The 26,033-nt window shown below is 45.6% G+C and overlaps 1 pseudogene; it reads right to left on the bottom strand.

The window, feature by feature from the left end:
• Nucleotides 1-1,858: 1,858 nt before the first annotated feature.
• Nucleotides 1,859-16,298, bottom strand: LOC110530913 (annotated as a pseudogene).
• Between the last annotated feature and the right edge of the window lie 9,735 nt (nucleotides 16,299-26,033).

The following is a 26,033-nucleotide window of genomic DNA, read 5'->3' on the forward strand; positions in this document are numbered from 1 at the left end:
GAGGGATTTGGAGCCTCATTCATGTCAGTCAGTAGGGGACTCAGCATTCTACAAACACGTCATATAATAGTTAGCTGTTACGCACAAGCGCAGCACCGCAGGATTAAAACTGTAGTTTAGTTTCATGTCAAGTCAAACAGCAGTTATCTACTTCATAATGAGGCAGCTGCGTCAATGCGCACAACCTTTTATCCACATCAAGTACATTTGATGGAAACACATCTCTGGTGGGAAAATGCTCATATGGATTTTATGAGGATTTTCAAATATTCGCATGAAAATCTGTCACCAGTTGGATGGACACCTAACTTGTGACATCACAGGGTAGGATTAAAAGTTTCTAGAGTTGAGGCAAAACAATTTACATACTTGAGTACAAATATTGTTCCTGGAATTATTTATTAAGGAATTAACATCCCGATTCAGGAAACTAGGCGTATTTCGCAAGTCACGACTTCACAGGAGAGCTGTTTGAACGTAAAAAATATTATTTTATCAAAATGTGTTTTTTGCTCAGAAATGCCTTCTGGAACATGTGAACTTTCATGTGCCTTAATAACAAGTGTGTATGCCATCTGTAAATACGAATACAATTGTTAAATTACGAGCCTTGTTGCTTAAGCCAAAGAAAAAGTTAGCAACCTTCCCACGAGCCATGGTTGGCTGAGATAGTGAGTGGGCTGGACATGCCGATAGAGGAGTTCGGATTGGTCCAACATCAGTCTCCGCAGCAATGTGCTAACGTCTAGTGGAAAGCCTTCCCAGAAGAGTGGAGGCTGTCATAGCAGCAAAGGAGGGACCAACTCCATATTAATGCCCATGATTTTGTAATGAAATGTTCGACAAGCATGTGTTCACATACTTTTGGTCATGTAGTGTGGGTTCAGAAAGCTTTTCCCATACCGATCTCGACAAACCATTTCTGTATGGACCTAATTTTGTGCACAGGAGCATTGTCATGCTGAAACAGGAAAGGGCCTTCCCCAAACTGTTGTCACAAAGTTGGAAACACAGAATCGTCTAGAATGTCATTGTATGTTGCAGCCTTAAGATTTCTCTTCACTGGACCTAAGGGGCCCGAACCATGAAAAACAGTCCCAGACCATTATTCCTGCTCCAGAGTCCAATGGCGGCAAGTTTTACACCACTCCAGCCAACGCTTGGCATTGCGCATGGTGATCTTAGGCTTGTGCGGCTGCTCGGACATGGAAACCCATTTCATGAAAATACTGACCAATAGTTATTGTGCTGATGTTGCTTCCAGAGGCCGTTTGGACCTTGGTAGTGATGTTTACACTCTGCACGCTTAAGCACTCAGCTGTCCCATTGTGTGAGTTTGTGTGGCCTACCACTTCGCGTCTGAGCCGTTGTTGCTCCTAGACATTTCCAGAAGTTTGACAAACTGACTTGTTGGAAAGGTGGCATCCCATGATGATGCCATATTGAACGTTAATGAGCTCTTCAGTAATGCATTCATTATACTGCTAAGGCTAGGCTATGGAGATTGCATGGCTGTGTGCTCGATTTTATACACCTGGGAACAGGTGTGGCTGAAATAGCCGAATCCACTAATTTGAAGGGGTGTCCACATACTTTTGTAGATACAGTGTATAACGGCAGCGAGTAGAATTCCCTATGGGTATCTCTGCATCGTCCAGTTTATGACAACAAGTTATCTAAACTGGTAATTTGCATTAGATCAAATGAGTGCAGAGGTTTATTTTCACTTAAGTTATTTCACCTTCTGGCATCTTCTGCACAAATCATGCCGGGTGTGCATATTTTTTCCCACTGTCTCTAAGGCAGACACTCACCCACAACTTGGCAGCAACACTCCACATCATACAGGGGTCCTCCCTCATGTCTCCAAGTAGCAAACAGAGGTGCGCATGAAGTCCCCCATGGCGTTTACCAGTGTCTCCTTGTTGATTTAGACCGCCGCCCTCCAGGGAGTGACAAAATAATGCTCCTTCCTCTTGCTCCATCCCAGGACAAACATAAGGAGACACACGACTGTGGTGGAGCGGCCAACATCAGCCTTACAGTGAACGTAGACCGTGTGACCGTTCTCCAGGAGACCGTGCAGCAGGAAAACATTCTGGGGTAGGATCCTCATCCTTTCTGATTAGTCTTTACCCAGATCCAGGATGCAAAAGAGGAGGGCTTCATGACTGATCTACAGTCTACTTCTCTCCTGGTCCTTGAGAGACACATCTGCAGTCCTGAATATACCCCAGAGCCCCCCATCCAGCATGGGGATCCACATGATAGGCAAAGCCACAATCTCAGGCGACAGTCCCTGTACAGGTGTATCATGGTCTCTGGGGTCATATCCTGCCCGGGGTCGCGGTAGTAGCCGGAAAAGATGTTGACCACGTCCCCCTCCTTCTGGAAGTTCACCAACATAGTCACGCCCAGCTCCTCCTTCAGCTTGAGGGTCACTTGATCCAGCTGGCGAGGGCAGCTACCCAGAAACACCCAGGACTATGGGAACAGAGCAGAGTGGGTACAGGCGGTGAGGGAGTGGGATTGATTCCCAGACACCCAGTAAAGGACCCTGGTAGCAGTGAAGGGGCACAGGGGTTGAGGGACTGGGGTTGATGCCCAGACACACCCAGTAAAGGTGGAAAATATAGGGGAAAATATGGAGGGAAACCTAGAGGGTGAAAGCTAAATGCATTAGTCTGCTAGTCTGATTCCTGGGGAGAGCTGTGGTATTTTTAGAAACTGTCTCCCAGACAGACCAAAGGCAATTGATCTAAAGCTGTTTTCACTCATCTAATTTCTCTCCACACGAAAGAGACCGATTCAAAAAAATCCCAACTTCTCAGAAAAGCCATCAGTCGATCTCATCTCTCCCTCCTCTCTCGCTCTCTCGCTCTCACACTCTCTCTCCTCCTGTAATTTTCTCTGGCAGTGATGTTCCCTGACCTCCTCCATTCATTTTCTGCCCTGTCACTCTGAGACCAGACTCCATTTAGCTTGAGTAAACTCAACAGTCAGTGGGAGGAAGTTACCCGTAAAAGAAGCGACAGCGTCACCGAATGATGCCCTTGAGTGACACCACAAGGACCCCTCTCTGGTTGGGCCAGCAGCTGGTGCCACAGACTTCTGGGTATTTATGGGAAACCAGGGCAGTGAAACTCAAAGACGCTCCTGATTTGCATAAGAGTTAAATGGAGATTATTCAGGAACATTTGCCTCCACTTTAAATATACAGCTGGAGAAAGACTCCTTTCTACACCCAGAAACTCTTAATTTCTAAAAAAAAGTTTTGGAGATTAAGTCAAAATAACTTACTTCATCTATTCAAGTCAACTAAATGTGCAAAATGTGTTGATTTTACAAATAATGTTAACTTTATTAACTTAACTTTAACTCAAAAAAAAAATGTAAACATAAAAAACCAAGTTCAGTTAGCAAAGAACAATTTGCTCAGTCAACTTTCCAATCAGAACTAATAAGTGAAATAAACTAAAACAAGATCCTAGTTGTGTTGTTGAAACATGGCAAGTTATAATAACTATAAATCATTACATTGTCTTACATTCCCTCAACTTTCAAATTAGATCCAATAAGTAAAATGAACTAAATAAAGACAATAGTTGTTTGACTTTAAATGTCAAGTCAGGATAACAACAAATCTGTACATTAACTTAATTAACTTACAAAATTAAGTTAAATCGGCTAAGACCTATGTGTTCATTTAACTTTTAAGTCAGAACCAAGATTTCAAATCAGTGGTCTGTGCAACTGCCTCCGGTGCACATGTACTGGTGTGTGGGTTTTAATTATTGCCCTAATAGTGTACCTATTGTTTAATAGCAGAAACAATTTTTTTATTTTTGAATTTGTGAGTGTTTTTGCCTTTCCACATTGTGATTGAGGAAAAATGCATCTTCCATGCGTGTTAACTATTTTCATACCCTACTTAAAGGGAGCCATGGAAGGCCACAATACAGCTGCTCATAAGTAAGAATCCCTATTGGGGTGCCAACAATTGTCACAATTGGCAGTTTGTTGTTCTGTTTGTTTTAAATGGAATTTGATTGGTACAATTTTTCTGGAGTGACTTCCCCCATATTCCTTGCAGCCAATAAATTCATGTTTTGTCTGTGAGGGCAAAGGTCACATGCAATTTCTAATTTTCTAATTTCTGACACAAATGCACCAAATGTTAAAGAATATGGAGCCACATAGCATTAACTGTGTGTCACGACTTCTACCGAAGTCGAAGCCTCTCCTTGTTCGGGTGGTGCTCGGCGGTCGACGTCACCGGTCTTCTAGCCATCATTGATCCATTTTTCATTTTCCATTGGTTTTGTCTTGTCTTCCAACACACCTGGTTTCAATCCCATTCATTACCTGTTGTGTATTTAACCCTCTGTTTCCCCTCATGTCTCATCTCTTTGTATTTGTCAGAGATTGTTTGTTTGCTCAGTGTTGTGTTGTTCGTATTGGTGCGCGACGGATCCTCGTACCCACTTTGTTTTATTGTTATTTAGTGTTGGAGTTATGTTTCATTTATTGTTATTAAACAACTCAATTTCATTCAGTTTGATTCTCCTGCGCCTGACTTCCCTGCCACCTAAACACACGACTCTGACACTGTGTCAATTGTATGGGCTATGGGTTCATATTGTGTTAGCTGAGGGTTACAGGTTTTTACTGCATGAAGATCTACACATGTGTAACTAAGGCCTATAGCTTATTCAAGTAAGACTAACTGCAAGTCGCTCTAGAAAAGCGTGTCTGCTAACTGACTAAACTGTAGGAGAATGATTGACATATACTATTTCTCCATGCATGTACATGTATTAGAGATCCTATTATTGGGTCTAAGCTTTCATGGCTAGCCATCTAACAGTTGGTGTTTGGTGAGGCCAATGTTGTGAAAGTAATATGTGTAATGTTCCAATTGGTTATAAAATAGATTAACTACAAAAAACACTCAGAATGCATCAGATCAGCTGTCCAATTGTGTGATATTAGTGTTTCTGTTTGAGTTTGCTCCTTGTTTGCGTATTGATAGGGAATATAGATCAAACTTAATTTGGTTTAGTACTTAGTCCTTGTAATTATAGCAATCAATTCTTAAACAAGTGTACAATGTTTAGAATCAAACATTTTTTAAATTTACTTAAGCCTTGTCATACTAGCACAATTTATTTTTGAACTCATTGTTAATTTATAGGTGGCGGCGTCATTTCAGGAAGTGGCTTGATCAAGACAGTGCTTTGGCAACTCTTCTACTGCACTCTAAACTGGAGTGAGTAGCTTGGCAATAGGTGAGTATCTCCTTTAAAACAATACAACCACTAGCATGTTATTTACCTACTTGGTAACCTACACGGTATAAATATTTATTGGGTAAGTTAACAAGTGGCCTTTGTAAAAAATAATGAAAACTTTTCAGCACAAGAATAGCAAGGACATTAGCCACTATGTTACATGCTAGCTAGCTGGTTAGCACCGCACACACTCGATTTTAAAATGGTAATTTGATTAAATTAAGAAAGAAAAACTGATTTGGCTACGTTTGGCAAATAGTATTTTACTATATCAGTTTAAATTGGATTACTTGTGCAATTCTGCTACGTGTATGTAAGGGTGCGTGTTGGTGGCAGGGAAGTCAGGCGCAGGAGATCGAACTTGGTATAAACGGAGCAGTTTAATAAGTGCTCAAAAACTCCGAAAACCAAAATATACAAAGTGGGTACAAAACACATCGCACACCAGAACATATCTTGCATAATGCTTACAAACAAACAATCCCCGACAAGGACAATGAGGGGGAACAGAGGGTTAAATACACAACATGTAATAAATGGGATTGGAACCAGGTGTGATACAAGACAAGACAAAACCAAAGGAAAATGAAAAGAGGATCAGCGATGGCTAGAAGGTCGGTGACTTCGACCGCCGAACAAGGAGAGGGACCAAAGTCGTGACTGTATCTCAATCCCATTGAGCACGTCTGGGACCTGTCGGATCGGAGGGTGAGGGCTAGGGCCATCCCCCCCAGAAATGTGGAAGAGTGGGGTAACCTCTCACAGCAAGAACTGGCAGTCCTTGAGGAAGAGATGCACTGCAGTATTTAATGCGCCAGATATTGACTTTTACTTTTGATTTTGACCCCCCCCCCCCCCCCCCCCTTTGTTCAGGGACACATTATTCAATTTCTGCTAGTCACATGTCTGTGGAACTTGTTCAGTTTATGTCTCAGTTGTTGAATCTTGTTATGTTCATACAGATATTTACACATGTTAAGTTTGCTGAAAATAAATGCAGTTGACAGTGAGAGGACGTTTCTTTCTTGCTGAGTTTAGTCGCGTGGTCTTTTTAAAGTTCAGAGCACTTAACATGTCACGTTATCCTAGCTTAGACAATTTTGTTATGTAAACTTTAAATGTAGTTATAACTGTGTTACTATTTATGATAACTTTATAAAAAATGGACATAACAAAATTGGAAAAAGATTCAGCTAAAAATGGTTGGTTATACTGACATGATGAAATGATTTTATTTGTCAACGGAAATGTTGCTTTATAGTTAACTCAAAATGTATTGTTGACATAATGTGTAAGTTAGACTGAAAAATGAAGCAGCGGACTTAACTGTCTTTTATTTGTCAACAATAATGTAACTTTAGTTATTAGAACTCCATATTTATTGTTAACATAACAAAGGTTTTAAGTTGATTCAAAAATATTAAATTAACAAACATCAAATTAACCATCTGTTTGTCAAAATGAATGTAATAAAAGCTAGGATAACGTGAAATGTGAAGTACTCTGAGCTTGAAAAAGGCCACGTAACTTGATCGCTGGAAATAATAAGTTGAAACAACCAATCATTTTTTACAGTGTCGTTTTTCGTGTTCTCCTCCCTGTCTGGTGTACTTAACCGGCCCTTTTGGCACTGATGAAGGTGTGGGCTGGTGTGAACTTAACCTTCTCCACTGGGTAAACATGGCCAACCAGTCAAAGCCCTGGCATGGAAGTAAAGAGGAGCTTACAGCAGAAACAAACATCTCTAAACTATCGAAATAACCCAGCTGTACAAACAGGTTTGAATTGCATTAGCAAGACAATGGTAGAGAAGTCCTTGGGAGTCACCTCTGATCGACGCATAACGAACAATGTTCCTGTAAAGTGCATTAACCTCCCTTTCAGATAAACAATGATAAATGTATTAGAGAGCGGGCTGTGTTTGATACCGGTGGCTATACTGATACCAGCCTGGAAGTCTCATTTAAAAAGCTATTATTAAAGGAGAGGTATACAAGTTCATGTGCCTCCTGCAGTACAGAGGTCCTTGACAAAGGCGTGTAAGGTCTTGGGCCACAAATTAAAACCCGGTTGGACCTGGCCACCCTCTGTTTCATTTTAAGGTGTACAGTATATCCAGAGCTTCAGGTGGACCAGGCTAATTTTGTATGTGTCCAGCAGCTCACCTCACAAGGTGTGTGCACTGAGCAAAGAAGGCAAGTGTGTGTGCGTGCATGTCTGTGTGTTTGTGAATTTATTTTTAAAAATGTAGGCATCAAATAGTTACTTATTTTAATACAGATTCCAAAAAAGAACGACTGCCTTTAAAAAGCAATGAAACCCTTTGAAAACGGCCTATATGGCATCGATATGAGAATACAATTTACTACAGTGTAAAGGATCATTTCGGAACATCACTGCGTCACAACGGGTACATGAAGGTTGGGTTTTGATTTGACGATGTCCATTAGCTCACGAACATGGGGTGAACACCTGCGGTGATTGCTCTCTATCCAGTAGTATAGACAGTGAGACCGACCTGCCCATCAGAGCCAACTTTGTTACCATAAGACAATATGTCTCACATTTTTTTACTTGAGAAATACTGCAGCTAGCACCTTAAATATGAAATTGCGCAGCTAAAACATCCTCGGAAAAAAACGTCTAAATAAATCAAATTTTATCAGTCACGTACAACACAGTGAAATGCTTACTTACGAGCCCTGTGTCACCAACAATGCAGTTCCAAAAAAAATACAGAAGAATAAGAGATAAAAGTAACAAGTAATTAAAGAGCAGCAGTGAAATAACATTAGCAAGGTTATATACAGGGGGGTACCGATACAGAGTCAACGTGTGGGGGCACTGATTATTTGAGGTAGTATGTACAAGTAGGTAGAGTTATTAAAGTGACTATACATAGATGACAACAGAAAGTAGCAGTGGAGTAAAGAGGGGGTGAAAGGAGAGGGGAGGCCCTGCAAATAGTCTGGGTAGCATTTGACTAGATGTTCAAGAGTCTTATGGCTTGGGGGTTAGAAGCTGTTTATAGAAGCCTCTTGGACCTAGACTTGGTGCTCCGGTACCGCTTGCCATGCGGTAGCAGAGAGAACAGTCTATGACTAGGGTGGCTGGAGACTTTGACCATTTTTAGGGCGTTCCTCTGTCACCGCCTGGTATAGAGGTCCTGAATGGCAGGAAGCTTGGCCCCGGTGATGTCCTGGGACATTCGCACTACCCTCTGTAGTGCCTTGCAGTCAGAGGCCGAGCAGTTTCCATAACAGGCAGTGATGCAACCAGCCAGGATGCTCTCGATGGTGCAGCTGTAGACATTTTTGAGTATCTGAGGACCCATGCCAAATCTTTTCAGTCTCCTGAGGGGTTACAGATTTTGTCATGCCCTTTTCAAGACTGTCTTGGTGTGCTTGGACCATGTTAGTTTGTTGGTGATGTGGACACCAAGCTCTCAACCTTCTCCACTGCAGCCCAGACGATGAGAATGGGGGCGTGCTCTGGCCTCTTTTTCCTGTAGTCCACAATCATCTCCTTTGTCTTGATCACGTTGAGGGAAGGGTTGCTGGCCTAGCAGCACACGGCCAGGTCTCTGACTTCCCTATAGATTGTCTCATTGTTGTCTGTGATCAGGCCTACCACTGTTGTGTCGTCAGCAAATGTAATGATGGTGTTGAAGTTGTGCCTGGCCATGCAGTCATGAGTGAACAGGGAGTACAAGAGGGGACTGAGCACGCAACCCTGAGGGGCCCCTGTGTTGAGGATCAGCATTGCGGATGTGTTGTTACCTACCCTTACCACCTGGGGGCGGTCTGTCAGGAAGTCCAGGATCCAGTTGCAGAGGGATGTGTTTAGTCCCAGGAATGAGCTTTGAGAGCACTATGGTGTTAAACGCTGAGATGTAGTCAATGAATGGATTTCTCACGTAAGTGTTATTTTTGTCCAGCTGGGAAAGGTTACTGGGGAGTGCAAAGGAGATTGCATCATCTGTGGATCTGTTGGGGCAGTATGCAAATTGGAGTGGGTCTAGGGTTTCTGGGATGATGGTGTTTATGTGAGCCATGACTAGCCTTTCAAATAATTTCATGGCTACAGATGTGAGTGTGACGGGTCAGTAGTCGTTTAGGCAGGTTACCTTAGTGTTCTTGAGCACAGGGACTATAGTGGTCTGCTTAAAACACAGGGAGAGGTTGAAAATGTCAGTGAAGAGACTTGCCAGTTGGTCAGTGCATGCTCGCAGTACACGTCCTGGTATTCTGTCTGGCTGTGCGGCCTTGTGAATGTTGACCTGCTTAAAGGTCTTATTCACATCGGCTGCGGAGAGCGTGATCACACATTTTTCCAGGTCAGCTGGTGCTCTCATGCATGTTACAGTGTTATTTGCCTCGAAGCGAGCATGGAAGTAGTTTAGCTCGACTGCTAGGCTCGTGTTACTGTGCAGCTTTCGGCTGGGCTTACGTTTGTAGTCTGTAATGGTTTACTGGCCCTGCCACATCCGACGAGCGTCAGAGTCGCGATAGTACGATTCGGTCTTTTTATAACATTTTCTAATTATGTTATTAAATAATAATTGCATTTGAACTGCATAGCAATGAGCCAAGAGTTTTTGTAACTACTGTGCCCAAGAGGAATAATGACTATTCCTTATTTCATGTAATAACTTCATTATCATAAAGCAATTTCCAAAGTCCTATGTAACAACAGTGTTGCTATTGTAATAATCAGTTACTACACATGTATAAAAACTTGATGTCAAGTGTTACTGTATTACCTTAAGTCTCACTCATTATGAAAATATATGTGTTAGTCATTTTGAAGCTGGAAAATTGGTCTATTCTAATGTAGAGGTGTTTCCATGTCTCTCATGTATTAGAGATTACTATAGGCTATATTAAGATACATATCTAAGAGCTTTTGATCCATGTGCTTTTGATGATATATTTAGACTAATTCAACTCTTCGTCATGAAATATTTGGCAGCCATTTAATAAAATGTAAAAAATCTGAAAATGTTAATGTTAAAATACCTTCAAATATTATTTGATGTTCTGTGTACTGTTTAAAATACTTTCGAATATTATTTGTTTTTATGAGATACATTTGAATATCAAAGAAAATATTTGCCTTTTAGTTGGTATAGCATTTTCAAATAAACTGCAAAATACAACTATTGTCTGCCCTGTAATTAACTGCTCAACTCTATTTCCAATCTGAACATTGAATGACTGCATTTAATACAACCACTCAACCTGCTGTCAGTAAATTACTTCATATAGCCCAAACTGCCAATGAACCATTATGACACACAGCCAAATGACTAGCCATCTCTCTTAAAGTTTGCGAAGAAGGTGGGAGATGATGATGATGACAGTCTGGCTATCACATTGCAAATAGTTATCAGTGACCTCCCAAAAGTTTTCCCCTCCTCTTCACAGAAATCTCTTTTAAGGTCTTTAACACTTTTAATCTCTCGTTCCTCTAATAGATTTGGCAGTCCCTCACAAAACCCTGTTTGCATTGTAATTAAAAATGAGTGGGAGAGAGGAGGCTAGTAGCAGACATGAGAGAGTAGGGTAAGCATGGCTGGCTGTCACTGCTCAGAGATTGAAGAGGGTCTAGCATTCCACTCATGACATGAGGATGTGGTGGGCGGAGCTATTCATCTCAGGATCAAATCAATAAAAGTGTTATGTGACATGGTGAGGTAGAATCCAGGAGCAGAGAAGAGAACCAGACGAAGAACCAGTGGTTTAGGAAAAAACTTGAATACTTTACTGGAAAACGTTCAACAGAAGGTACATAATTAAACTGTGAAAACAAGAAACACTAAGACTCAAACTCACTCAGGAGACACCGCACAGTGCAAACAAATCAAGCGTCTGTAAACGATAACAAAACAACAACTCACTTAAAAGGGAATTACAATTAGCCATCACACTGCACACTGCCATATCCCATCTGGACAAGAGGAATACCTATATAAGAATGATGTTCATTGAGTAGAGCTCTGCATTCAACACCATAGTACCCTCCAAACTCATCATTAAGCTTGAGACCCTGGGTCTTGGCCCAACCCTGTGCTGGATGTCATGACGGGCTGCCCCCAGGTGATGAAGGTAGGAAACAACCTCTACACTCCGCTGATCCTCAACACTGAGGCCCCACAAGGGTGCGTTCTCAGCCCCCACCCTGTTCACCCATAACTGCGTGGCCATGCACGCCTCCAACTTAATCATCAAGTTTGCAGACGACACAACAGTGGTAGGCTTCATTACCAACAACGACGAGACAACCTACAGGAAGGAGGTGAGGGCTCGGAGTGTGGTGTCTGGAAAATAACCTCTCACTCAATATAAGCAAAACAAAAGAGATGATTGTGGACTTCAGGAAACAGCAAAGGGAGCACCCCTCTATCCACATCGACAGGACAGCAGTGGAGAAGGTGGAAAGTTTTAAGTTCCTCGGTGTACATAAAGTCAGCAAGAAAAGAAACATCCCTTTTTCAGGACCCTGTCTTTCAAAGATCATTCATAAAAATCCAAATAACTTCACAGATCTTCATTGTAAAAGGTTTAAACACTGTTTCCCATGCTTGTTCAATGGGCCGTAAACAATGAATGAACATGCACCTGTGGAAGGGTCGTGAAGACACTAACAGCTTACAGACGGTAGGCAATTAAGGTCACAGTTATGAAAACTTAGGACACTGAAGATTACTTTCTACTGACTCTGAAAAACACCAAAATAAATATGCCTAGGGTCCCTGCTCATCTGTGTGAACGTGACATTGGCGTGCTGCAAGGAGACATGAGGACTGCAGATGTGGCCAATAAATTGCAATGTCCGTACTGTGAGACGCCTAAGACAGAGATACAGGGTGACAGGACAGACAGTTGATCGTCCTCGCAGTGGCAGACCACGTGTAACAACACCTGCACAGGATTGGTACATCCGAACATCACACCTGCAGGACAGATACAGGATGGCAACAACAACTGCCCGAGTTACACCAGGAACGCATAATCCCTCCATCAGTGCTCAGACTGTCCACAATAGGCTGGACTGAGGGCTTCTAGGACTGTTGTAAGGCAGGTTCTCACCAGACATCACCTGCAACAACGTCGCCTATGGGCACAAACCCACCGTCGCTGGAACAGACAAGACTGGCAAAAAGTGCTCCTTCACTGACGAGTCAAGGTTTTGTCTCACCGGGGTGATGATCGGATTTGTGTTTATCATCGAAGGAGTGAGCGTTACACCGCGGCCTGTACTCTGGAGCGTGGTCGATTTGGAGGTGGAGGGTCCGACATGGTTTGGGACGGTGTGTCACAGCGTCATCGGACTGAGCTTGTTGTCATTGCAGGCAATCTGTGCATTACAGGGAAGACATCCTCCTCCCTCATAAGGTACCCTTCCTGCAGCCTCATCCTGACATGACCCTCCAGCATGACAATGACACCAGCCATACTGCTCGTTCTGTGCTTGATTCCTTGCAAGACAGGAATGTCAGTGTTCTGCCATGGCCAGCTGTCACGCCCTGACCTTAGAGAGCCTTTTTATTCTCTATTTTGGTTAGGTCAGGGTGTGACTAGGGTGGATACTGTAGTTTGTATATTTCTATGTTGGCCTGGTATGGTTCCCAATCAGAGGCAGCTGTCTTTCGTTGTCTCTGATTGGGAATCATATTTAGGCAGCCTTCTCCCACCTGTTGTTTGTGGGATCTTGATTTTGTATTGTTGCTTTTGAGCCCTACAAAGCTGGACATTTCGTTTTGTTACTCTTTATTTTGTTTTGTTGCTGGTTCACTTTAATAAATATATGTTGAACGCTTTCCATGCTGCATCTTGGTCCGACCATTCTTACAACGACGAGCGTTACAGAAGATCCCACCACAAACGGACCAAGCAGCGTGGCCAGGAGGAGCACACATCCTGGATATGGGAGGATATCTTGGACGGTAAGGGATCCTGGACGTGGGAGAAGATCCGGGCCGGAAAGGATCACCTTCCATGGGAGCAGACGGCGGCAGCGAGGGAGGAACAACGACGACACCGGGGTTCGCGACCACGATGGAAGCCCGAGAGGCAGCCCCTCCAAAAAATTGGGAGGAGGCACACGGGGTTGGTGGAGCCAGGTTTTGAACCAGAGCCAACTCCCCGTACTCACCGTGGGGAGCGTGTGACCGGTCAAGCACCATGTTTTGCAGTGATACACAATGTGTTTCCAGTGCGCATCCACAGCCCGGTGCGTCCTGAGCCAGCTCCCCGCACTTGCCGTACGAAGGTGGTTCTTTGTCCAGGACCCGTTGTGCCAGCTCTACGCTCCAGACCTCCAGTGCGCCTTCACGGGCCAGTATATACTGCGCCGGCCATACGTACTGTGTCTCCAGTGCGCCTTCACAGCCCAGTGCATCATGTGCCAGCTCCCCGCACTTGCCATGCGAAGGTGGTCCTTTGTCCAGGACGCATTGTGCCAGCTCTACGCTCCAGACCTCCAGTGCGCCTCCATGGCCCAGTATATCCTATGCCAGCTCCATGCACCCGGTCTCCAGTGCGTGTCTCCAGCCTGGAACGTCCTGTGCCTGTTCCACGCACGAAGCCTCCAGTGATGATCCATGGTCCGAAGCCTCCAGTGATGATTCATGGCCCGAAGCCTCCAGTGATGATCCATGGCCCGAAGCCTCCAGTGATGATCCATGGCCAGAAGCCTCCAGTGAGAGCCTTTTCCCACCTGTTGTTTGTGGGATCTTGATTTTGTATTGTTGCTTTTGAACCCTTTCGTTTTTGTTACTCTTTATTTTGTTTTGTTCCTGGTACACTAATAAATATGATGAACACTTTCCACGCTGCATCTTGGTCCGACCATTCTTACAACGACGAGCGTTACACTAGCGAAGAGCCCGGATCTCAATCCCATTGAGCACGTCTGGGACCTGCTGGATCGGAGGGTGAGGGCTATGGCCATTCCCCACAGAAATGTCAGGGAACTTGCAGGTGCCTTGGTGTAAGAGTGGGGTAACATCTCACAGCAAGAACTGGCAAATAGTCCATGGGGGGAGATGCACTGCAGTATTCAATGCAGCTGGTGGCCACGCCAGATACTGACTGTTACTTTTGATTTTGACCCCCCCTTTTGATTTTGTTCAGGGACACATTATTCAATTTCTGTTAGTCACATGTCTCAGTTTTTGAGTTTTGTTGTGTTCATACAAATATTTACACATGTTTGGTGAAAATAAATGCAGTTCACAATGAGAGGAAGTTTCTTTTTTTCCTGAGTTTATCACTGACAAACTGAATTGGTCCATGCACACAGACAGTGTGGTGAAGAAGGCGCAACAGCCCCTCTTCAACCTCAGGAGGCTGAAAAAATGTGTCTTGTCACTGAAAACCCTCACTAACTTTTACAGGTGCACCATTGAGAGCATCCTGTCGGGCTGTATCACCGCCTGGTATGGCAACTGCACCGCCCACAACCGCATGGCTCTCCAGAGGGTGGTGTGGTCTGCTCAATGCATCACTGGGGGCAATCTACAATACCCGATGTCACAGGAAGGCAAAAAAGATAATCAAGGACAATAACCACCGGAGCCACTACCTGTTCACCCCGCTTCCATCCAGAAGGTGAGGTCAGTACAGGTGCATGGCCACGCAGTCGTGGGTGAACAGGGAGTACAGGAGAGGGCTGAGCACACACCCTTGTGAGGCCCCAGTTGGAGGGTCAGTGAAGTGGAGATGTTGTATCCTACCTTCACCACCTGGGGGCGGCCCGTCAGAAAGTCCAGGACCCAGTTGCACAGGGAGGGGTTGAGACCCAGCTTTGATGGTACTATCGTGTTGAATGCTGAGCGTATAGTCAATGAACAGCATTCTTACATAGGTATTATTTTTGCCCTGACGGGATAGGGCAGTATGCGGTGCGATGGCGATTGCGTCATCTGTGGACCTGTTGGGGGTCAAAGGTAGCCGGTAAGGTAGTGGTGATATGATCCTTGACTAGTCTCTCAAATCACTTCCTGATGACAGAAGTGAGTGCTACGGGGCGGTAGTCATTTAGTTCAGTTATCTTTGCCTTCTTGGGTACAGGAATAATGTTAGCCATCTTGAAGCATATGGGGACAACAGACTGGGATAGGTAGCCATTTAAATGTGTCTTTAAGCCAGCTGGTGTAAGCGCATGCTCTGAGGACGTGGCTAGGGATGGGTCTGGGCCAGGAGCCCAACGAGGGTTGACATGTTTAAATGTTTTACTCACGTCAGCCACTGAGAAGGAGGGGGGTGGGCACAGTTTTGATAGTTTATCCTCAAAGCAGGCATAGAAGGTGTTTAGTTTGTCTGGAAGCGTGACGTCGGTATCCGTGACGTGGTTGTTTTTGTTTTTCTAGTCCGTGATTTCCTGTAGACCCTGCAACATACGTCTGTCACGTTCTGACCATCGTTCGTGTGTGTTTTCCTTATTTTAGTGTTCGTCAGGACGTGAGCTGGGTGGGCATTCTATGTTGGATGTCTTGTTTGTCTATTTATATGTCTGGCCTGATATGGTTCTCAATCAGAGGCAGGTGTTAGTCATTGTCTCTGATTGGGAACCATATTTAGGTAGCCTGGGTTTCACTGTGTGTTTGTGGGTGATTGTCCTTGTTCCTGTCTCTGTGTTACTTTGCACCAGTATTAGGCTGTTTCGGTTTTTGTGTTACGTTTATTGTTTTGTATTTGATTCGTGTTTACTTTGTTTCATTAAACATGGATTGCAATAGCCACGCTGCGTTTTGGTCTGACTCTACTTCACCCAAAGAAAACCGTTACAACATCTTGTATCTGAGCCATTGAATTGAGACTCCACCTTGTCCCTGTACCGGCATTTCGCTTCTTTGATTGCCTTGTGGAGGGAATAACTACACTGTTTATATTCAGCCATATCACCAGACCTCTTTCCATGGTTAAATGCGGTGCATCGCGTAAACGTACTCACCGAGTCAGTGTATAGATCAAAGTCGTCCTCTGAGGCTGACTGGAACATATTCCAGTCCGCGTGATCAAAACAATCTTGGAGCGTGGATTCCGATTGGTCAGACTAGCGTTGAATGGTTCTCGTCACTGGTACATTCTGTTTGAGTTTCTGCCTATAAGCCAACAGCAGCGTCGTGTTGGGATTTGCCAAAGGGAGGGCGGGGGAGGGCTTTGTATGCATCGCAGAAGTTAGAGTAGCAGTGGTCGAGAGTATTAGCCCTACATGTCTTGTAATCAGTATGCTGATAGAATGTAGGTAACGTTGATCTCAAATTTGCTTTGTTAAAATCCCCAGCTACAATAAATGCAGCCTCAGGTTTATAGTTACTGGTTTACATCAAGTCCAGTGAAGTTCCTTGAGGGCCATCTTGGGGGGTGTACACAGCTGGGACTATAACTGACGAGAATTCTCTTGGTAGGTAGAATGGTCGACATTTGATTGCAAGGAATTCTAGATCGGGTGGGCAAAAGGACTTGAGTTCCTGTGTGTTGGTATGATCACACCATGAGTTGTCAATCATAAAGCACACACCCCCGCCCTTCCTCTTCCCAGAGGTGGTGCGATGCATGGAGAAGCCTGGTGGCTGGACCGACTCCAACAACATTTCCCGAGAGAGCCATGTTTCTGTGAAACAGAGAATGTTAAAATCTCTGATGTCTCTTTTTTTTTTTGTCTACCTTGTCAAGAGACTGGACATTGGTGAGTAGTATACTCGGGAGCGGTGAGCGACGTGCCCGTTTACGAAGCCTGACCAAAAGACCACTCCTTCTGCCCCTTCTGCGTCGCCGTTGTTTTCGCTCAACTGCTGGGATTAGATCCATTGTCCTGGGTGGTGGTCCGAAGACAGGATCTGCTTCAGGAAAGTCGTATTCAGGGTCATAATGTTGGTAAGTTGACGTTGCTCTTATATCCAATAGCTCTTCCCGGCTGCATGTAATAATACTTAAGATTTCCTGGGGTAACAATGTAAGAAATAATACATTAAAAAAAATACTGCATAGTTTCCTAAGAATACGAAGCGAGGCAACCATCTTTGTCGGCGCCATTTTAGTATCTAAGAGAGAGAGACAGAGAGAGATGTAAATGAGATTTGTTTCCAGCTGCCAACACCCACACGGTTGAGGGATGAGCGCTGAAAAGAAGGGATGCCACCTGTGGGAAGACAATGGGACTATGGGTGTTGTTACCTGTTGAAGTGCAACTCATACCCCTCAAAAGAGCCTGAGAAGCGAACTGAACTGAAGCTTATTTTCTTTCAATTCTATGCATTTTGCTATGTCTAATGTAGATTCATGTGATGATTCATGTGATATTTCAGTGACTGAAAACTTTCAACAATATCTATGGGCAATTTTTTTAAAATAAATAGCTCTCCAAGGAATGCAATGACTAACATGACAAAAGGAACTGATGACGCACTACCCAATTTCGAAATTGCAGCTTGTGCATTCTACTATTTCAACTTTCAAGAGCACGTTTAAAGCCGGACTGAGTGCATGTCAGGGCAAAAACCAAACCAAGATGTCGAATTGTCCGTAGAGATACGAGACACAGATCTGGGGAAGGGTACCAAAAAATGGGGAAGGGTACCACAAAATGTCTGCATCATTCTTAAATGGAAGAAGCTTGTAACCACCAAGAATCTTCCTAGAGCTGGCCGTCCGGTCACACTGAGCAATCAGGATAGAAGGGCCTTGGCCAGGGAGGTGACCAAGAACCTGATTGGCACTCTGACAGAACTCCAGAGTTCCTCTGTGGAGATGGGAGAACCTTCCAGAAGAACAACCATCTCTGCAGCACACCACCAGTCATGCCTTTGGCCAGACGGAAGCTACTCTTCAGTATAAAGCACATGACAGCCCGCTTGGAGTTTGCCAAAAGGCACCTAAAGGACTCTCCGACCATGAGAAACAAGATTCTCTTGTCTGATGAAACGAAGATAGAACTGTTTGGCCTGAATGCCAAGTGTCACGTCTGGAGGAAACCTGGCACCATCCCTACGGTGACGCATAGTGGTGGCAGCATGTTTTTCAGCAGCAGGGACTGGGAGACTAGCCAGGATCGAGGGAAAGATGAACGGAGTAAAGTACAGAGAGATCCTCGATGAAAAACTGGGGCAAAGGGTCACCTTCCATTGCTCGCGTTTCTTGGTCCAAGCAAGTCTCTTCTTCTTAATGAATCAAATCAAATTGTATTAGTCACATACAACACATACAACCTTACAGTGAAATGCTTACTTACGAGCCCCTAACCAACAATGCCGTTTCAAAAAATATGGATAAGAATAAGAAATAAAAGTAACAAGTAATTAAAAAGCAGCAGTAAAATAACAATAACGAGACTATATACAGGGGAGTACCGGTACAGAGTCAATGTGCAGGGTAAATGGTTAGTTGAGGTTATATGTACATGTAGGTAGAGTTATTAACGTGACTATGCATAGATGATAACAACAGAGAATAGCAGCGGTGGAAAAGGGGGGGGGGGGTGCAACGCAATTAGTCTGGGTAGCCATTTGATTAGATGTTCAGGAGTCTTATGGCTTGGGGGTAGAAGCTGTTTAGAATTGCCATGAGGTAGCAGAGAGAACAGTCTAGGACTAGAGTGGCTGGAGACTTTGACCATTTTCAGGGCCTTCCTCTGACACCACCTGGTATAGAGGTCCTGGATGGCAGGAAGCTTGGCCCCAGTTGTTACGGTGAGTGAATGAGGACCCAAAAGCGAACTAACTTAAACAGAGCTTCTTTAATAACCAAACATAGGTAGGCTCAGATAGACCGGCAGATTCCGACAGGACAGGACAAGGTTACAGCAAACATGACGATAGTCTGGTTCAGGCATGAAACACAACAAACAAGAATCCGACAAAGACAGGAGCAGAAACAGAGAGAGATATAGGGACCTAATCAGAGGGAAAAAGGGAACAGGTGGGAAACGGGGTGAATGGGTAGTTAGGAGGAGACAAGGAACAGCTGGGGGAAAGCGGGGGAGAAAAGGTAACCTAATACGACCAGCAGAGGGAGACAGGGTGAAAGGAAAGGACAGAAAGACACAACATGACAATACATGACAGTACCCCCCCACTCACCGAGCGCCTCCTGGCGCACTCGAGGAGGAAACCTGGCGGCAACGGAGGAAATCCTCGATCAGCGCACGGTCCAGCACGTCCCGAGAGGGAACCCAACTCCTCTCCTCAGGACCGTACCCCTCCCAATCAACGAGGTACTGGTGACCACGGCCCCGAGGACGCATGTCCAAAATCCTGCGGACCCTGTAGATGGGTGCGCCCTCGACAAGGATGGGGGGGGGGGGGGTAAGACGAGCGGGGGCGCGAAGAACGGGCTTAATACAGGAGACATGGAAGACCGGGTGGACGCGACGAAGGTATCGCGGAAGAAGAAGTCGAACTGCGACAGGATTAATGACCCGAGAAATACGGAACGGACCAATGAACCGCGGGGTCAACTTGCGAGAAGCCGTCTTAAGGGGAAGGTTCTGAGTGGAGAGCCAAACTCTCTGACCGCGACAATATCTAGGACTCTTAGTTCTACGCTTATTAGCAGCCCTCACAGTCTGCGTCCTATAACGGCAAAGTGCAGACCTGACCCTCTTCCAGGTGCGCTCGCAACGTTGGACAAAAGCCTGAGCGGAGGGGACGCTGGACTCGGCGAACTGAGATGAGAACAGCGGAGGCTGGTACCCGAGGCTACTCTGAAAAGGAGATAGCCCGGTCGCAGACGAAGGAAGCGAGTTGTGGGCGTATTCTGCCCAGGGGAGCTGTTCTGACCAAGACGCAGGGTTGCGAAAAGAAAGACTGCGTAAGATGCGACCAATAGTCTGATTGGCCCGTTCTGCTTGACCGTTAGACTGGGGGTGAAAGCCGGAAGAGAGACTGACGGAAGCCCCAATCAAACGGCAAAACTCCCTCCAAAATTGAGACGTGAATTGCGGACCTCTGTCCGAAACGACGTCTGACGGAAGGCCATGAATTCTGAAAACATTCTCGATGATGATTTGTGCCGTCTCTTTAGCAGAAGGAAGCTTAGCAAGGGGAATGAAATGAGCCGCCTTAGAGAACCTATCGACAACCGTAAGAATAACAGTCTTCCCCGCTGACGAAGGCAGTCCGGTGACAAAATCTAAGGCGATGTGAGACCACGGTCGAGAGGGAATGGGAAGCGGCCTGAGACGGCCGGCAGGAGGGGAGTTACCGGACTTAGTCTGCGCGCAGACCGAACAAGCAGCCACGAAACGACGCGTGTCCTGCTCCCGGGTGGGCCACCAAAAACGCTGGCGAATGGAAGCAAGCGTACCCCGAACGCCAGGGTGGCCGGCTAACTTGGCAGAGTGAGCCCACTGAAGAACGGCCAGACGAGTAGGAACGGGAACGAAAAGAAGGTTCCTAGGACAAGCGCGCGGCGACGGAGTGTGAGTGAGCGCTTGCTTTACCTGCCTCTCAATTCCCCAGACAGTCAACCCGACAACACGCCCCTCAGGGAGAATCCCCTCGGGGTCAGTGGAGGCTACTGAAGAACTGAAGAGACGAGATAAAGCATCAGGCTTGGTGTTCTTAGAGCCCGGACGATAAGAAATCACAAACTCGAAACGAGCGAAAAACAGCGCCCAACGCGCCTGACGCGCATTAAGTCGTTTGGCAGAACGGATGTACTCAAGGTTCCTATGGTCAGTCCAAACGACAAAAGGAACGGTCGCCCCCTCCAACCACTGTCGCCATTCGCCTAGGGCTAACCGGATGGCGAGCAGTTCGCGGTTTCCCACATCATAGTTACGTTCCGACGGGGACAGGCGATGAGAAAAATACGCGCATGGGTGGACCTTGTCGTCAGAGAGGGAGCGCTGAGAAAGAATGGCTCCCACGCCCACCTCTGACGCGTCAACCTCGACAACGAACTGTCTAGAGACGTCAGGTGTAACAAGGATAGGAGCGGATGTAAAACGATTCTTGAGGAGATCAAAAGCTCCCTGGGCGGAAACGGACCACTTAAAGCACGTCTTGACAGAAGTAAGGGCTGTGAGAGGAGCTGCCACCTGACCGAAATTACGGATGAAACGACGATAGAAGTTCGCGAAGCCGAGAAAGCGCTGCAGCTCGACGCGTGACTTAGGGGCGGGCCAATCAATGACAGCTTGGACCTTAGCGGGATCCATCTTAATGCCTTCAGCGGAAATAACAGAACCAAGAAATGTGACGGAGGAGGCATGAAAAGTGCACTTCTCAGCCTTCACAAAAAGACAATTCTCTAAAAGGCGCTGGAGGACACGTCGAACGTGCTGAAGATGAATCTGGAGTGACGGTGAAAAAATCAGGATATCGTCAAGGTAAACGAAAACAAAGATGTTCAGCATGTCTCTCAGGACATCATTGACTAATGCCTGAAAGACAGCTGGAGCGTTAGCGAGGCCGAAAGGAAGAACCCGGTATTCAAAGTGCCCTAACGGAGTGTTAAACGCCGTCTTCCACTCGTCCCCCTCCCTGATGCGCACGAGATGGTAAGCGTTACGAAGGTCCAACTTAGTGAAAAACCTGGCTCCCTGCAGGATCTCGAAGGCTGAAGACATAAGAGGAAGCGGATAACGATTCTTAACTGTTATGTCATTCAGCCCTCGATAATCTATGCAGGGGCGCAGAGACCCGTCCTTCTTCTTGACAAAAAAAAACCCCGCTCCGGCGGGAGAGGAGGAGGGGACTATGGTACCGGCGTCAAGAGCTACAGACAAATAATCCTCGAGAGCCTTACGTTCGGGAGCCGACAGAGAGTATAGTCTACCCCGGGGGGGAGTGGTTCCCGGAAGGAGATCAATACTACAATCATACGACCGGTGTGGAGGAAGAGAGGTGGCCCTGGACCGACTGAACACCGTGCGCAGATCGTGATATTCCTCCGGCACCCCTGTCAAATCACCAGGCTCCTCCTGTGAAGAAGAGACAGAGGAAACAGGAGGGATAGCAGACATTAAACATTTCACATGACAAGAGACGTTCCAGGAGAGGATAGAATTACTAGACCAATTAATGGAAGGATTATGACAAACTAGCCAGGGATGGCCCAAAACAACAGGTGTAAAAGGTGAACGAAAAATCAAAAAAGAAATGGTTTCGCTATGATTACCAGAAACAGTGAGGGTTAAAGCGTCTCACGCTGAATCCTGGGGAGAGGACTACCATCCAGGGCGAACAAGGCCGTGGACTCCCTTAACTGTCTGAGAGGAATGTCATGTTCCCGAGCCCAGGTCTCGTCCATAAAACAGCCCTCCGCCCCAGAGTCTATTAAGGCACTGCAGGAAGCTGACGAACCGGTCCAGCGTAGATGGACCGACAAGGTAGTGCAGGATCTTGAAGGAGAGACAGGAGTAGTAGCGCTCACCAGTAGCCCTCCGCTTACTGATGAGCTCTGGCTTTTACTGGACATGAAGTGACAAAATGACCAGCAGAACCGCAATAGAGACAGAGGCGGTTGGTGATTCTCCGTTCCCTCTCCTTAGTCGAGATGCGGATACCTCCCAGCTGCATAGGCTCAGCTCCCGAGCCGGCAGAGGAAGATGGTAGTGATGCGGAGAGGGGGGCAACGGAGAACGCGAGCTCCTTTCCACGAGCTCGGTGACGAAGATCAACCCGTCGCTCAATGCGAATAGCGAGTTCAATCAAGGAATCCACGCTGGAAGGAACCTCCCGGGAGAGAATCTCATCCTTTACCTCTGCGCGGAGACCCTCCAGAAGACGAGCGAGCAAAGCCGGCTCGTTCCAGCCACTGGAGGCAGCAAGAGTGCGAAACTCAATAGAGTAGTCTGTTATGGATTGATTGCCTTGACATAGGGAAGACAGGGCCCTGGAAGCCTCCTCCCCAAAAACAGATCGATCAAAAACCCGTATCATCTCCTCCTTAAAGTCCTGATACTGGTTAGTACACTCAGCCCTTGCCTCCCAGATTGCCGTGCCCCACTCACGAGCCCGTCCAGTAAGGAGAGATATGACGTAGGCGACACGAGCAGTGCTCCTGGCGTAAGTGTTGGGCTGGAGAGAAAACACAATATCACACTGGGTGAGGAACGAGCGGCATTCAGTGGGCTCCCCAGAGTAACACGGCGGGTTATTGATTCTGGGCTCCGGAGATTCGAAAGCCCTGGAAGTGGCCGGTGGATCGAGGCGGAGATGGTGAACCTGTTCTGTGAGGTTGGAGACTTGGGTGGCCAGGGTCTCAACGGCATGTCGAGCAGCAGACAATTCCTGCTCGTGTCTGCCTAGCATCGCTCCCTGGATCTCGACGGCTGAGTGGAGAGGATCCGAAGTCGCTGGGTCCATTCTTGGTCGGATTCTTCTGTTACGGTGAGTGAATGAGGACCCAAAAGCGAACTAACTTAAACAGAGCTTCTTTAATAACCAAACATAGGTAGGCTCAGATAGACCGGCAGATTCCGACAGGACAGGACAAGGTTACAGCAAACATGACGATAGTCTGGTTCAGGCATGAAACACAACAAACAAGAATCCGACAAAGACAGGAGCAGAAACAGAGAGAGATATAGGGACCTAATCAGAGGGAAAAAGGGAACAGGTGGGAAACGGGGTGAATGGGTAGTTAGGAGGAGACAAGGAACAGCTGGGGGAAAGCGGGGGAGAAAAGGTAACCTAATACGACCAGCAGAGGGAGACAGGGTGAAAGGAAAGGACAGAAAGACACAACATGACAATACATGACACCAGTGATATACTGGGCCGTTCGCACTACCCTCTGTAGTACCTTGAAGTCGGAGGCTGAGGAGTTGCCATAACAGGCAGTGATGCAACCATGCTCTCGATGGTGCAGCTGTAGAACCTTTTGAGGATCAAATCTTTTCAGTCTCCTGAGGGAGAATAGGTTTTGTTGTGCCCTCTACACGACTGTCTTGGTGTGCTTGGACCATGTTAGTTTGTTGGTGATGTGGACACCAAGGAACTTGAAGCTCTCAACCTGCTCCACTGGTGTCTTTTAGTAGTGGTTTCTTTGCAGCAATTCGACCATGAAGGCCTGATTCACGCAGTCTCCTCTGAACAGTTGATGTTGAGATGTGTCTTTTACTTGAACTCTGAAGCATTTGGTTGGACTGCAATTTCTGAGGCTGGTAACTCTAATGAATGTATCCTCTGAACCAGAGGTAACTGTGCGTCTTCCCTTCTTGTGGCGCTTGATGGTTTTTGCGACTGCACTTGAAGAAAGTTGTTGAAATTTTCTGGATTGACCGACCTTCGCGTCTTAAAATAATGATGGACTGTTGTTTCACTTTGCTTATTTGAGCTGTTCTTGCCATAATATGGACTTAGTATTTTACCAAATAGGGCCCTCGCACTCCTGGCTGCAGACCACTCGCTCCCCACAGTTTGGGATCCACTGCACTAGACTACTGCAATAAACCCTCTCACATTGGTTTCACAATAGAGATAAAATCATAATGTGCAGGTTCACAGAAAAAACGTGCTGTTTTTGGTTAGGCCTATTGATTGTCATGGACGCACAGAAATTCCAAAATGTGTGTTTTTAGTTCAGTTTATTGGTTTTTCAATATGTGATCTATAGGCTAAGATAGCTGTTTTTTTGATTGTAGGATTTGAATAGTGTGATAAGACACCAACCTGTTGAGAATCACTGCATAGGGTACAAAATCTATTCTAGCTCTTAAAGGGGCAATAGCCTACATTGGGTATACAATTTTGGACTACAGCATTATTTAATCTGCAGTTATTTTTCTGTTATTTATTCTGTTACCAATAATATTTACATGTTGATAGTATCTTCTGATCACAATTATTATGTCTCATCTTTTAACTAAATGCAATCTTAGCTTCCAAAATGTAAGTAGGTACGGTATATCTAGCTGTTCATTAACACATTCTGATGTCCATCAAAGCCCAGAGTGCATTGAGTGAATGTTGGAAAAAGATTGTGATTCCTTTCTAAACGTAATAATGTGAATGCAAAGAGGATTCATTCAAAGGCAAAGGCAGTGTGAAAACAAAGAGCACTGCCTTTTTTTTTACCCCAGAGTTCACTTTAAAGAGGACTGAGATCGGTTATTTTAAAGAGGACTACTTGTGAAAACAAAACACAAGTCAGTTATGTGCTTCATCTCGTCCATGCGACATGTCACCTCGATCAAGTGTCCAACAGGGTGGCATGACACCCCATCCACCAGGTTGCTCTGGGCGTTGACATAACATCTTTGGATTAAAGGTGATGTGGTGGTAGGTAATTGGCCTTCAAGTAGGCATACAACACCAAATAAAGACAGTTATTCATAAAGTTATTATTCCGATTCACTGTTGATCCAAGTATTTCCAAATAGGCCTAGAGTACTGTGAGCTAGGCTACATGGAAAATCATCCCATGCGTATTTCCAATGCTAATAATTCTGGGGCTGATCTAGTAATAGTGGTAGTGCTGCCGCCTGGATAGATTCCCTGCTTCACCACTCGCTTTCTGAACTCTATCCCTCTCATCCATCTCATATTCTAATCTATCTTCCAAACAAACTTCATAATACCCAAAGAAAACATATCATATACAGCAGATGAGTAAGATTGCAGGGAATGATGGACGAGATGTGGTCATTTGGTGTGACATTGTAAGGCCTTCTGTCCTGGTATTTCTCAAGGTGGTAATTTATGCATCATTAATCACTGCGCACCACCCTTTCTGTCGGAAACAAAGAGCCAGAGCCTCGAACCTGTGCAATTCAAAGACATGTCTT

Source organism: Oncorhynchus mykiss, chromosome 8, assembly GCF_013265735.2.
Source record: "Oncorhynchus mykiss isolate Arlee chromosome 8, USDA_OmykA_1.1, whole genome shotgun sequence".
In the NCBI taxonomy this organism is placed as follows: Eukaryota; Metazoa; Chordata; class Actinopteri; order Salmoniformes; family Salmonidae; genus Oncorhynchus; species Oncorhynchus mykiss.